Genomic DNA, 15,421 nt, shown 5'->3' on the forward strand with positions numbered 1-15,421 from the left:
CTGTGTGTCAGTCAGTACCAACCTGATAGGTTCAGGTGTCTGTATGGTTAGCCAGAACTGATAGGTTCAGGGTCTGTGCTTTATTTAAAGGTGTTCTGTGTGAACCAAACTGGTGTGTGTATGATTGAGACTAAGCCACGTTACTGTACCTTATTCACTTGATCATTTTATTTTCCCTGTGTGTTATTTAAATAAACCCTATTCCTTTATTTGTTAAAAATCCATCCCTGGTCTGTGTGACTTCTTATAGGGAATGGTTGGTGGCAGCTTAGTGAAACTGTGGTATATCCCAGTAGGTCTGGGGTTGTCACACTCACCACCTCGACTTCGACACTAAACCCCAGTTTTGTTAGCAGGAAGATTAACTACACCTTATTATACACCCTTAATTCCAAAATGTTGGGTTTGTGAGTCACTGGAGGGATTTTTGAACAATTTTTTGAGTTTTTAAAGGACTAAAAATTAATTGAAAGCAATATTTTATTTGTAAAAGAATATGAAACACATTGCCTTTGTACAACCAAAGAATTAATGCTACTGCTAATGGATTGAGATCTTCTCGGGAAATGCTTTACTGTCCCCCTCCACAGTTGTCAAGGTGCATATGACACCAACCCAGGCAAGGTATCTGGGCATGAGATGGAAAATATCACAAGCACCACGCCCTGGCACTTAACTAAGCATTTGCTGCCCTTTCATGTCATCTCAAAGCCACTGTCTGATGCAAACTTCTAGATTTCCTTAATGGCAGGGAGAGCTCTGCAGATGATGCTTCCAGTGTGCAATTGTCGAGCCTCATAGACATAGGTGTACCTCGTTGGCAATATGGATCCACATAGCTCCCTATGCCACTGCATCCTGCTCCATGTATAGGCAAAAACCTAAGACTTCTAGCTCCATGTTTGGCAAAGGGAAAATACTGTAAAGACTGCATTGGCAGCACTGCCCTCTAATGGAGCAAAAGTTCAGTTCTAGCAAAAAAAAAAAAATAGCAGAAAGTGTTATGTAAGAGAGTCTGAGGATTTTTTCTAGGGTAGGTGGAAGAAGCATACTGGTATGTTAGCATAATCTGTGCAGGCAGTGGATGCCACTGTAGCAGTGCATCTGTCTGTATACTTTAGAATAACAAATTATTTTTGAAGAAGTGGGTTTCTTCAGAGAATAATTTTACACGTAGGCTGGCAAAAGCACCTAGAAGGGTCAAGTTAGAAGGACTAAAGTAAAAGTAAACTGCTATCGAGGAAGGCCACAATCCCATCAGCCCTCCGCAGCACAGCCCATGGTAAGCAATGAGAGTTGCCATTCAACACATATCTTCAGAGTCATATATTTCTTATCTCCGGTGTACCCCAACTCTCCCCAACCTGATGCCTTCAAGACTGGCCTACATCCTCCTTCCTGCCTTCCCTTCTATTTCAAGAGCTATAATTTCTCCCAGCCAGGGCTTTGGTAGTAAAACTACCAAGCACAGAAAAAGACACAGAAACATGAGGGATGGGATGCACGAGGAAACCAACAAATACACATGGATAGAAGAAGAGAGGGCATGGGAGCAAGAGGTTGGGGTGGAGGTGTAAACCTGACATGGTCATCAAATCATCAGTTGTGCTATTTCTCACTTTGTACTGAATGGGTGGAGTTGGGGAGACATTACTAGGTAGTGAATTGTTTAAGGTCAGCATATAAGGAAAGTTCTTCCTTGTTTCTGAGGCTTATAAGAGCAAGGGATGATGTGGAAGAAAGCTGTTGGTGAAACTCCAGAAAGAAAGAAAAATTCAGGAAAAGCTATCGACCTTTCAGCAGAATTACACAATTAAGGTTGCAGATTTCCTGGCCTCCATGCTTGTCAAGGATTAGTCTACACTTTATTGTCAGTTCTACCTTATGTAAATACGGAGGTTGAACTCTGGTTCCTGGAAACAGCACTATGACAACTGAGAGAACTAAAGGAAAGAGAAACTGGGAAAAGGCAAATCAGAATTACTTTTGTCTCCCATAGTCTCAGGGATAATTCAAACTATTACTTTCATAATAAATTTGTATCTTCTGTTTGTGTATATAGAAAATATGCAGAACCCTACATCACATTAATTTCCTGGCTGGTTAGAAGAACCTAGAAATAACATCCAAGTGAGATATATATCACTCTGTCTCCAAAGGAGTGTTTCAAATCCTTCAAACATATGGCCAAACCCTACCTGAATTGAGGAGGGAGAGGCAGAAAAAAAAAGGGAGGGGAACAGTTTTAAAATTACTAAACAAGTAAAGTAAAACTTTTTATTGGACAGTCTGGACAGTTTTGCCTGGGACTGAAGCCAACTGAAAGGGAAAAAAAGAGATAATCTTGAACCAATAAAGGTTTGTAAGGATACTGAAAAATGCTACTTTAAGCAGTGCAAAAAAAGAGGGGAGGAAGGAATCAGAGACCGAGGAACACACATTTCAGACAGCTGATTTTAGCTGTCACAAAAGACTAAAGAATTGTTAATTATTTAAATTTATAATTGTTCCATTTTTAATGCCAGCGAGTGGAAAAGAATTCCTTGTGTGATTTTCGGCTGTGGGACCCAAAATAATGTGGTTGGCTTAGGGTGTTGATTCACTGCAAGCTGTAGGGAGTCTGGCGTTGGAGGCGCTTGCTGCTTGGCATCACACACTAAATTGTCTTTGACAAGTTCAAGGGCTAGAGTAAGCCCATCACATCAGTATTAAAAGGTAAAAGGCAATTTGGAACCCCCGTGATGGATATAAGATGAGAAATTTTCCTATAGGCAAGGTATTTTCTTTCAGAAGGTTGTTCCTTGTTCTGCAATATTACTGCATTGACTTGCCTGCCTAAATTCATATTGAAGAATATAAGTGTTGTGGTCATTACAGTGAAGGAAACCTCCATTCTTAAGCATGGGTCAAGATGCTTATGAGAATACACAGAGATAAAACATACAGCTTGCAGCATGTGTTAGGAATGCATCTTCCAGAGTTTACAGCAGGCGTTGTGTGCCCAAGTAAGGGAACAACTAGATGGGAATTGTTGCAGATGGACCCAAAGCATTCTATACTTTACTCTGGCAAGGATGTACTAGCTGCAATCTTTGTTGTCATTCACATGAAGATGCATTACAAGCATCTACATAGGAGAGGGTCAAACTAGGTACATTTCTCCCATAGTACATTTCAGGCACTCCTCATTTTTGCTCACTTTATAAAGTGGTATAGAGGTGAATTCACAAGACATGGCCACTTCTGAATTACCACTGCATCACTTATCTGATGTAGCACCAAACTAAAAAATAATTATAATAAACAAAAATATTTTTAAAGATGTGTATTGACCCTAGGAGCTAGAGCCCAAAAGAAGTAATGCTGAACCATCACACCCAGACCCACTGAAGACCAAACACTCAGTGTGCTCAGGGCATGCCCCATCATTGCCCCCCAAGACCCATATAGGCAACTGGACAAGCAAGAAAGTGAGACAAAATGATGTGAGCGGAAAAGCTACCAAAAAAGTCAGATAAAATGTACTGAATATTTTATGCCAAAAAAGCAGATCTACTTTCGATCAGGGTTTAGGTTATGTAGCTGATGAAAAAGAACATTATAATTAATAGTGAGGACTCTGGTATAAATAGTCAGCCAAATGTCTGTCTAGTTGTGCCCTAAATTTATAGATTGGCAGAATGCTCTGAAACTGCAAGTAATACAAATATATGAACACATGAATGCTTCCAGTGGAAGCAAAGAAACATTATAAACCAGCCTTCTCCAATCTGATGCCTTCCAGATATTGGTGACTACCAATCTCATCATCCCGTTATTCAGATCTTGCTGACTGGAATGACTGGAGTTGGGATCCAACATGTTGGTGGGGGGAATCATCAAGTTGGAGAAAGCTGCTCTGAACCATTCTATTCCCATCCCAATATATTCGATGAGAAAGCAGCACAAATTGCTCATATCTAAAGGTCAAACACTCTGAGACTGATCACCAAAAGTGCCAGAAGGAATGGAAATGCAGGAGCAACCCGCTTAGCTAGGGTTGCCAGATACACGGGTACTAAAAGGAGGACATAGAAAGACAAAAAGGAGGACAAAGGAGGACATAGAAAGACAAAAAGGAGGACAAAGGAGGACATATTGAATATTTCATTTGAATCATTCCAGATTAAACCCACAATCAATACAATTTTATTACAATAGCTGCCAATAAATGTCTCTTAGTGAACTGACCAAGAAACAGTCATGTTAAAAATTAAAAATAAATTCAATGGAGGATTTTTTTTTCAAAATACTGGGGGTGGGCGGGCAGGTGGGGGAGGGGAAAGCCAGGGGGAAGGGGGTCCTTCCACCTCTCCCCCTCCCATCCAGAACTATAACATAAAATATAAAAAAGCCTGACATTTTATCTTTGCTTGCCTGACGGAGGACATTAGGCTAAAAAGGAGGACATGTCCTCCTTTTGCCTGACATCTGGCAACCCTACGCTTAGCAGGTAACCAGGGACTGGGAAATCTCTATCTGCCAGAGAGGAGGTCTGTGTGCACAGATACTGCTGAAATTCAGAGGTGAATAATGGTCTGCTTGTTTTTTTTGAGCTCAGTGGTTTGGAGCTCTCATTTGTTCAAATTTACATTGGGCTTCCCAGAACATGTGTGCTGAAGAGGTTACTGTCCTGCCACCTGTGCAGCCTTGGGCAAGCTGCATAGTCCTGGACTGCTATCAAAAGGAGGGACTGGTAAATCAGTTTTAAATACTGTATACTAGAAAACCCTGGGAAGGTTTCCATAAGTCAGAATTGGCTAGATGGTACATCATTGTAATTTGGAGTTACAATTAGGAAAGGACATGAAGAACAGTCTAAGAGATGGAGCCAGGATATAAAGGAATGAATGATCACATGGCCAAGTCAAAGAGAGTAGAGGAAAAGCTGGTTCTTTCTCCATTGCCCACATGCTTAACCAGCATTAAAGGAATTGCCTCAGGGTATCAAAGGGAGTGCAAGACTTCTAAGAAAAGCATGACACTAAATCAATGATACTCCATAGAACAACCTCAACAGGAAGAACAAGTCAAGATTAAAGCAGATAGAAAAATCTGAATACTCAGGTAATTTGGCCAAATGACTAGAGACACCCATGCCATCACGGAAAACCTTCTGACCATACAAACATTGTACTCCAGCTCAGGAAACATGCCAACCTAAGAAAGGCAAGCATACTGTATACTCCTCATCTTAAAATATCACTTGGGAAACTATCTGTCTTAGTTTTATTCTTTTTAAATGTCCTCCAGTAATTGACAGATAAAAAAAAATAGTTGCATTTGTTCACATTACACTTACAGGGAACTCCCTCAAAAAAAGAAATACAGTACTATCCGGATGGATGAAATCAGACTTTTCTACAGAACCAATGCACTGCACACCTTGTGGAAGGATTCTGGAAGTTATAGAGTCATGTACAACAGCTTTTGGAAGGAAGACATGGGTCACACTATGATATGATAGCTTGTGTCTTTCCCTCTACATGTGTACAAGTTGCCAGGTCTTTTACTTAATTGTTTTGCTGACTTTCATTGGTTTTAAAAGCTACTTGCCAGCTATCTTGGACAACAAGAATTTGAAAGAAATATGAAATAATAAACACATTTTCCTTCTATTGGGAAACAGAGAGGCTGAGATTTCAGTTCCCTTCTATGCCTCCATCACAGGGGCTGGACTCAATGATCCATTGAGTCCCTTCCAGGTCTGCCATTCTAAGATGATGATGATGATGATGATGATGATGATGATGATGATGATGATGATGATGATGATCATGATCATGATGATCATGATGATCATGATGATGATGACAAGATTTGTGCCATACAAACTGGGTAATAATTAATAATGTCACCAAAAACATTATCACTTGGAAGCAGAACAGAAATGTGAGATTTAAGCCAATGGCTAGTGCAGAGTACCAGGTGATTATGGTTCTTCTAGTTGCCACTGAGCCAGGAAATTCACAGAGTGACCTTGGGCCATCTGATCTACCTTACAGACTTGTTGTGAGAAAAAGAGGGGATGGAGAAAGCCGTATATGCTGCTTGGAACTCAGTGGAAAAAAGGTAGGGTATGTAAATAACGACACAAATAGCTCCGTCTGGAGGCTATGCTCCATACTCAACTACAAACGCTGTGCACAGTAAGACAACTAATAGTTTAAGAGAGCAGACAGAATAAGCAGGGTAACAATCAAGCAGGTTACAGATGCAGGGTATACTTAATGCCGCATGGAATATTGTTGTCTCTTCCTGGAGTCTGTTCTATTCTTGGCTCCTCAGCCCAGCTCTCCATCTCTCTGAGTCAGGCCGAAAGCATTTGGCTGCTTGAGGCACAGGGAGTGGCTGGAGGAGAACTCTGCCTCCCAACATGTTTGGCTCAATGAGAACACTCATCAGGCAGGCAGGCATGAAATAGGGTGGTACCAAGAAGTGCCAGGGAACTCCCTGCATGAAAAGCCTCTTCTGTGTCTAGGGCTTCACCTAAATGGCAATTACATCAGTAGCAGAATAACCAGCAGTTGTTATCTTGCCTGCAACTGCTGTTGCCGCACTGTGAATTGCTGAAAAGCTAGACAGCCCCTTAGTGTCACTGGGGAATGAAGAAATAAATAGGTAGGCACATGGGTTCAAGACAGAAGCCTCCTCTCATGATCTAGCACTTTCTATTGTTTAAATGGCAGCTCAAGAAGCAGCTTGTCTTGAGTCTTAGAATATAAGAAACTGGGAAGGTGCTTTATACCAAGCTAGACCAGTATAAACTTATATATTTACTTGTATATGTTTTTAAATTTTCCTTTAAATAAGAAAAAAAAAGATTTGTGGAACACTATCTAAGAGAAGAAGAAGCTCATGAAGATTCATGGGGGTCCTTTTATGTATAAAGCAGAAAAAAAGACTGGCTATGGATAGTTCCTCTAAAGTATGGGGAAGAATGGCAAGGAAGGCTGGAAAATAAAGCCAGAGTTCTCTTAATCATCTCAGCTGTAAGACCAGGCCGAGGACCCGCCGTCCCCATGTGACTGACCACTTTTCTTGCATCACATCATATTATAAGCGTGTGCCAGGGAATCCTGCCAGAGGTATATATCAACTGTATTTCAGATTACAGGCATACACATTTGTTGAAACATCTGCGAAGGGGGAAGACTGTAGACTGAGAGTTCATGAGAACACCCTCAGAGATGTGAACAAAACAACAATAACCAAACAGCCTGCTGCAAATGGTTTCCCCTCAATATTCCAAAGGCATCTGGGAGGTTTTCTTCAACAACAGATCTCAGACTTGAAAAACACACCGGTACTTTGGTCAACAGACAGGTGTGTTTTTGTACATGCACACACACAAATAAACCTTTTTTTCTCTACAATATCATCAGCAGCATCATTATGTGATATAAAGTACATTCTGACGCATGGCAACCCTTCTTAGGGGTTTCGAGGTAAAGAATACGCAGGCATGGTTTGCCATTCCCTTCTTCTGGGGATGCCCTGGCACTAGGCAGTATGCCCATGGCCACGCAGGCTGGCTCTTCCCCCTGGAGGCACAGTGGGGAAGTGAACTCCTGCCCTCTGGTTCCACAGACAGATACCTAACTCACTGAGCTAGTAGGTATTAACATATGACATGATAATGTCACTAGAAATAGATTGCATGCCAGACAAATCCTGCACATGCAGTTGTCAGCTCATACTCTGGCCAACCACAAACATCTCAGAACTTTGCCTCTACAACCTGCATATAAGCCAATGTGGGGTGCAATCAGGTGACGTGAACAGCATTTCCAATGGCCCCCCTTTCCTTTCATGTCATCTATGCAGATGGGAGTTGCTGCTGCACAGCTCCTTGTCCTGCAATAAAGGTCATGCAAAAATCACACGACAAGGAGCTACGCTTCTTCTGGGGAACTGGTGTGGGAAGGCACCCTATCATGGGCCGTTCTCTTGTGACCTAGGCTTTTACGTCGGGTATTTCATGACACAGGAATTAGTCACTCTACAGAAATTCCCAGGTTGCAAAAAGATAATGGGCAGAATCCTGTTCAATGTGACTTTGGAGCTGAAAACTCTGCCAACTCAGTTCTACCCTATCTCCACAGTCCAAGTGGAGATCATGGAAAGCACCCAATCAAATGGAGCTTCTGCTTGTGTGAGGAGGTAGCAGATACTGTACTTCCTCATGCAAGCTCTTCAAACATTGTTCTATTTGCAGAAGAGACCTGTTGCTGGAGCAGAATTACAGAACAAGAACCTAGCCAATGGCAGAGGAATGAAAAATGTGGGAGAACCTTGTTAAGTGTAGATTTTCATATGAATGCATTTAATTCATACCTCTTATGCCAATGTGCAAACTCCAAAGCATTCATGTACAAAACTGTTGGATTTTTTGCAATGCAGTACTCCAAACAAACCAACAAACAAAATACATGCACATACATGCCGTTTAGGGGAAAGCATATACAAAAGGCCCATATTTCTACAAATTGCATCCAAGAGGAAAGTGCTGATAAAAAAGTATACAATACAAAGAAAAATGCAAACATGCTGTGTGTGTCTTTAAAAAATTGCACACTATTCAAATAAACTAGACAGGAAAAACTGGCTGACTAAATGAAAACTATATCGACAGCTGAAACCATGCCCTTCACAACATACCCTGTATGCCAACAAATATGCAACAGAGCCATCTGCTTTCAATCTCTGAGTTCTTACTGTCTTTTCCTCTACCTCACCAGCACCACCGCCGCCATTCCCTTCTAAAAGTGTTGCTGTGCATTCCAGGGTTTGACCGTTATAAACTTCCATTGTTCTCCCTCGCAAGACAACAATTGTTTGTCGAAAACAACACATGATTTCTGGCACAGACAAGCGACCCACTCCAGCCAGAACAAAACAAGCCAAGGGATCTGTGCTGAGGTGGAAAACATCTTGACCTCTCCATGCGCGGAGGGCAAGAGGGAGCCATGCTCTCTGCTCCAGGCACTGTACTGCATTGCTGCCATTTGTAAAGAGAGGTGTACTGTTGTGAGGGTTCAGCTGGATAGTCATGTGGTTCTTCTTTATCTCTAATAACTTCATCAGACACAGATGCCATTTGCAAGGTTAACGCTTGAAGATTTATTTTAGAACTACTGAACAAACAATTATCATGAATCAGAACATAGTCCTTTTCTCCTCCCTCCAAAGAGGTTGGAAGGAGTTTCCATTCTTCTAAAATGAAGAGGTTCCCAAAACTCAAATTCCATGGGCCCGGCGGCTCGACAGGTGACCATTCTTTCATCGTCATCCCTGTCTGTATAGGCAACAGGGGCACAGATGCCTCTCCCAGGAAATCTTCCCACTTGGGCTTCTCCCCGGGTTCCAATATCTCCCTGGTCCTCTCCACTCTGACCTCTTCTTCGTCTCCCACATTCGCCATTCACTCCTTTCCTTTCTCTCCTGTTCCACCCTTTCTTTCTCCTCTCTTAATCTCTTCCTCCACTCTCTCATCTCCGCTTCTCCCCAGTATGACAGTCTAGGGGGAAATCACCGCTCTCCTTCTATGGTCAGCTTCCTCCCTGGGTAGTTTCAGCTTCTCCCACTTATGGGTCCAAGGATCTTGTAGCCAGATCCATTCCCAACCTGGAGGTAATGTTTCTCCTCTTCCTAACTCTTCTCTTTCCCCTACTTCTATCTCCTCCCTGCCTTTACTTCTATCTCCTCCCGCCATTTCTAACTGTTCTTCTCTTACTCCCAACCCCTCAAGCTCTGAGACAGTTCTTCATCTTCTGCCCCCTGGAAGGACTCCTTTGAGATTTCCTCTGGAGGTATCGTGAGTCCTTAGTTTCCTTCTCTCGGTGTCTCCTTTGTGAGAATGGACGGCACTCCAGCGAGCGGTCACACCATTTTGCCTCCTGGCTCACAACTGGTAGCTTTTGAACTACAGGCGCTCATCATAACAGCTCCCAAGTCCCTTCTTCTCCCCAGTAGAACCCCAGTGCAGGACATTCTTTTCATCAACAAGTAATGTCCATCAGTTGTCATTCTCCTTATGTCCTCATTATCCAAGAGAGTAACACATTACGTACAGCAAAACTGTTACTTGTAACCAGTGGTGGGATTCAAATAAATTAACAACAGGTTCTATGCCCGAATGGCAAATAAATAAATAAATAAATAAATAAATAAATAAATAAATAAATAAATAAATAAATAAATAAATAAATAAATAAATAAATAAATGCCCAGGACAGTGGGATCCGATGAGAGTTTCTTCTACAGTGGTCTCCCTACTGCCTATCATCACAACTACTTCTCACATGATTAAGATATCTGGATAAGTGTATCTGTTTGGGCATGCCGCTGCTGTTAACCTCACCATGGGCATGTGCCAAACACACACACACAAACACACACCTCACAGTGGGTGCTTATGACCAGGTTTGACAGAGAACTGACACATCTCTCCTTCCCTTTACCTCCTATTTCACCCTATAGCTCACCAGTAAAAATTGCTTCCATCCCCTTTCCTGCTCCTGAAATGACTGATAGCCCTGCTTGTTTTTACCTGGAGGCTGCCTTTGCACACCTGTTGAGGAGTTCTTCTCCCCCCCCCCGCTTCCTTCTGGCTTGGAAGGTATGGTCTCTTTTCAATCTGTTGCCACTCCACCTCAACCCCACCACCTCAATCGGTCCAGAACACTGCCAAAGAGCCCGAAAAACCCACAACAGCCAATATCAACAAATGCTTGATTAGTATGCTCTCATGTATATCTTTTCTGGAGAATGCTGCCTTCTCATGATGGTCCCTCCCCCTCGGAGTCCCTCCGGCCCCCACCCACTCCCCATGTTGACCTGTGGTCAAGATGCGTCTGAATGTCTGGAGAGAAGAGTTTCAATTCCCCTTATCTATTGATATGTTTATGTGTTTTCCTTTCTTGGCCCTGGATATATGGCCTTCAAGAATAGTAAGTCTTACTAGTGTTAAAATACTGATAGCTGTCTTCCTCCTTCTAACAGAGTGGGCCATCTCTGTGTGTCATTTGTCTCCCGAAATTATTAGTTTTGGGGCAGGAGGAAGAGTTCTTTGTTACTCTAAATGAGGCTTGGAGGTTTCATCTCTTTGTGGTGTGAGTGACTTTTCTATTGCATACCTTGCTTGCGTGGATCAGTGAGACTGTCACTGGTTCATGCATTGGATAGTCTCTGGGATTTTAATGTTTCTAGGCAGAGCAACAGTCTTATGTGGTACCTTTAACTTGAAAAAAATCATAGTAAAACGAGGACGGTTGTTTGTTTGATTGAAGCGGTCTCACCCCAAAACTTTTTCCCTCTGTGTCCTGCCCTCATGCCTTGTCAATCACACACACCCCTCTGCCTCGAGGCCATGGGCTTTCCTCCAGTGACATCAAGGACTCATCCTCCCCCCTTTTCCCCCAGTGACACCGCTGCTCTTTATCTCTCTCACCCATATCCCACCTCAGACGGCTCAGTGTGGAGTGGGAAGGGAGGCAGTTAATTGTGCCCCCTCCCCCTCGCTCATCGCTGGTCACCTGGCCCCTCCTCCTTCATTCATCTCAGGCCAACAAATGGTTCTAAGAACCAATAGTACATTTAGGAAGCGGTTCTATAGAATAGGTGAGAACCTGCTGAATCCCACCTCTGCTTGTAACTCACCACTCCCAAGCCCTGTTCCAGATGTTGTTCAGTACTTTTATTTTCATCTTTATTTAAGATTCATCCAACAATCCCTTCCTGCAACAGGTAAAATAATTAACTTGGCTGATCCTACCAGAGTTATCCTACAATATATAATTGTTGCACATCATGCACCCTTGGTGTTTGCTCCTCTTAAGAGCACAACACACTGCAACTGAAGTCATTATGCAGAAGTTTTGTCACCACCAAGAGATTAAGACACAAACATAAAAGCGTAAAGTACACGACATGCTGTTTGTAAAACAGCTTCATGTTCCACCTTAATTCAAATACAGTAAATCTGTCAAAAATACAGTTACCACAAGGACCTGGGATGATAGCTTCTAAAAAGTGCGGAAGAGAAATGCCCTGTCTACCTAAGGAGAAGAGCCAGCCAAATGGTTACTAATTAAGTTGTATTCAGAGTTATATGTCTAAATCTAGGAATTGGAAACAGCTGTTGGGGAGAGGAAGCACCTAAAGCATATTAAAGTGAACAATCCCATAGAAATAACAGTGGCCAGGATTAGCATGAAGTTTCTCACTTAAGAATCCTGGATGCTTTTGTTTTGCTTTGGTGCCATCATCCATGTTCTTAACAGAAGGAAGGAGGGAGGGAGATTTATGCAAAACCACAAGGAACATAATGTTCCACAAGGAACCTAATGTCCCTTGAAGGAATATGACAGCCAGACTTTTTAGGCTGAAAAAGTATTTATGTGGCCAATTTTCAACCAGGCATAAAGGGAAGTCTTCCACAAGGAAAAGGTCAAATGTATGCATAAAGTGTATGTATGCATCAGCTCAAGAATTGCGATCTATGGTTTTTCATGTGTTGAATTCCATACCCACCAGCCCTAGAAAACACTAACAACACCAAACCAGACAGCAGCACTTAATATGCAAAATGTCTTTTTTACTCTAGACCAGCGATGGACACATGTGCCACAGCTGGCACGCAGAGCCCTCTCTGCCGGCATGCGAGCCAAAATCGCTGGATCGCTACCCTTGGCAGCCAAACCTGAGGAGGAGGCTGCAGCCGCAGTGCTAGTGCCCCAACAGGTGGAGGGCCAGGATCCGAAGCAAGTGGCACTGGCGGGGGTTGGGCCCAAATGGAGGCGAATCTGGAATGGGGTCTGGAAGCACCTCCGTGCCTGGGATTCCCCCTTCCACCGCCACCTGCCGGATTTTTTAAATTTATTTTTTCCCAGTTTGGACACTCGGGTTCAAAAAGGTTAGCCATCACTGCTCTAGACTATGAATTCATTCCTAAGCAATCTATTTTTCATTAACAACAGACTTTATATCTAAAGGTTTATTAGTAACTGAAAACTAAATGAAAAACTTTCCATGCAGCTTTGCTCTCTCACCTCTGTTACTGTTATTGTTAGCTTTTGTATTTCTCATCACAATCGTTATATGATGGTTTATTATTCTTCCAAGTAAAGGAACCATGATGGAAATTCATGGTCAAACATAAACATTGAAATCTCAACAGCCAAATCCAACCCTGTGTCAACCAGACATGGATTAATGATTTGCAAACCAAATCTTTGGATTTAACACATCCCTGCACATCCACACACACACAAACAACCAGAGATATTTCAGTTGATATTTCAGGTTTTTCTTTTCTGGCAATGTCCACTGTGATTCCATCAGCCTCAAATCATTCCAAGTGACCACTCTTTCTAGGTCATGAGACTCCAGCAAAGCCGCCAGTCTCTCTCTGCAGAAAGAAATGCTACAAGAAACTCCACCCCTGGACTGCTCTTGCTTTAAATACAGAAAGCTAAAAGTAAATTAACTAACACATGGTTTTAAACCCAAAAGGAAAACAATAACAACACAGTACTCTGATCTCACTTGTGCCTTATGCAAAGATCTGTGGTTGCAAGTCTGGGGTTGTAGTGAAAATAATACAAGAGTGCCATGATATTCCCACATCGTGGGACATGGTGGCACTGCGGGTTAAACCGCAGAAGCCCCTGCGCTGCAAGGTCAGAAGACCAGCAGTCATAAGATCGAATCCACGCAATGGAGTGAGCTCCCATCGCTTGTCCCAGCTCCTGCCAACCTAGCAGTTCAAATGCAAGTACTAGATAAATAGGTACCACCACAGTGGGAAGGTAACAGTATTCTGTGTCTAGTCACGCTGGCCACAGAAACTGTCTACGACATACGCTGGCTTGGAAACGGGGATGAGCACCGCCCCCTAGAGTTGGACACAACTGGACTAAATGGCAAGGGGAACCTTTATCTTTACCTATAGTAGGGATTGTTTCAGTGTGAAAATTTAGGTATCCAGGAAGTGGAAGTGGCGACAAAAATGACCAGAAGACCATACACAGCCTCTGGATTCCTGCCCTGGAGGGCTTAGCTATATATTATGTGGGAAATCTAAGATTCTCCTTGTGTTCATATATATATATAATGCAAGGAAGGAGGATGACTCAGAATCTGAATCTGTGGTACAGAGGAACAAGGGCATTTTAACTTGTCCCTATTTTCTTGAAACAGTATCCCATCCCACTTACTCCGGCTCAATACACATATATACAACAGCACTACCATCAGCGTCAGGTAGGATTTGGATTGGAAAAAGAGCTAAACCACCCCTTCTTCCAAGTGGATCAATTTTGAAGGTGCCAAACACAAATTTCCGACCTATAGTGCATCTGCTTCCAAGTCAAGGGATAATTGTTTCATCCACATGTCATAGTTTTCTCACAACACCCTCCTCCAAACTGCAGGAAAAAGTGTTCTTGATTTCCCTCCCCATATAAGTTGCAATTCTATGTGAAGTCTGTACTCAAAAAAGTGAACTGCAAATCTGCTTAATAAAAATTATATATTGGGAATTCTGAGTTCCAATATAAGCACTGGGAATTCTGAGTTCCAATATAAGCACTGGGAATTCTGAGTTCCAATATAAGTTTTGGGTTGTTTGTTTGTTTGTTTGTTTTTTGCTTGATTCCCAGACTCCAATGTCCTTTTTCCCCCAAAAAAACTTTGCCTTTATATAGTCAAGGCAGAGAGTGTGTGATATGCTGTGCAGTTACAAACAGGAATACAGGAAAGCCTTTTGCTCTCAGACTATTTTTAGCCAGAGGCTCCAGTGCCAGAGCCTGACCTATTCCAAAAGTGAAATAAATTCTCAATGCAATATATCTCAAGTACACATTCCGGAATTTCCCACCAAGCATGCCCACTGGCTTTCTAGACACTGGGATACTGGGAGTTGTTCTCAAAAAAGTAACCTTTTTCCAAGCTCTGGTGCTGCAGGACCGCCATCTGATGGAACACCAAACTCTCTCATCCAGGAGCCCATCCTTCTCAAGTTAGGTACGCAGGACTTGTAGCAGTGACTCAGCACTCCCCTGTAGGCATCCTTCAGCCTCAAGAGACTATGGTAACGTGCTCTGTATGGAGGACTTGGAACAGCATATCATGTGGCTGAGAAGGCCAATTCGAGAGTGACCATCCCTTCCACACTGAAGACAAATCCAGTCTGTCCCCTGTCCGGCTCCCTGGTTTTGCTGCTTTTGTGACTTCCTCTTTGCCTCGGCCTGCTGGACAAGGGTCTCTTCAAATTGCAAGAGGCCAATTTGAACTCAGCATTAAGGAGAAAAAAAAACAGTCCTTTGATTCTTATTAGACATGCGGTCGACCTTGATGACTCACGACCCATGAATCACAC

General features: G+C 42.6%; 1 protein-coding gene across 2 annotated transcripts in view; it reads right to left on the bottom strand.

Annotated features, from left to right (window-relative positions):
- Nucleotides 1-15,421, bottom strand: part of LOC110085072 (protein lifeguard 3) — a 56,779-nt gene that overhangs the window by 21,738 nt on the left and 19,620 nt on the right. The window contains exon 1 of one of the 2 annotated variants that reach the window (XM_072985277.2): nucleotides 6,267-6,405. The exons of the other annotated variant lie outside the window; for it this stretch is intronic. The gene's annotated coding sequence lies outside the window, so the exon portion shown is untranslated. Of the gene's footprint in view, nucleotides 1-6,266; nucleotides 6,406-15,421 lie in introns of those variants that run through there. 2 annotated transcript variants of the gene reach the window in all.

The sequence above is a fragment of the Pogona vitticeps genome, chromosome 1 (assembly GCF_051106095.1).
Source record: "Pogona vitticeps strain Pit_001003342236 chromosome 1, PviZW2.1, whole genome shotgun sequence".
NCBI classification, from domain to species: domain Eukaryota; kingdom Metazoa; phylum Chordata; class Lepidosauria; order Squamata; family Agamidae; genus Pogona; species Pogona vitticeps.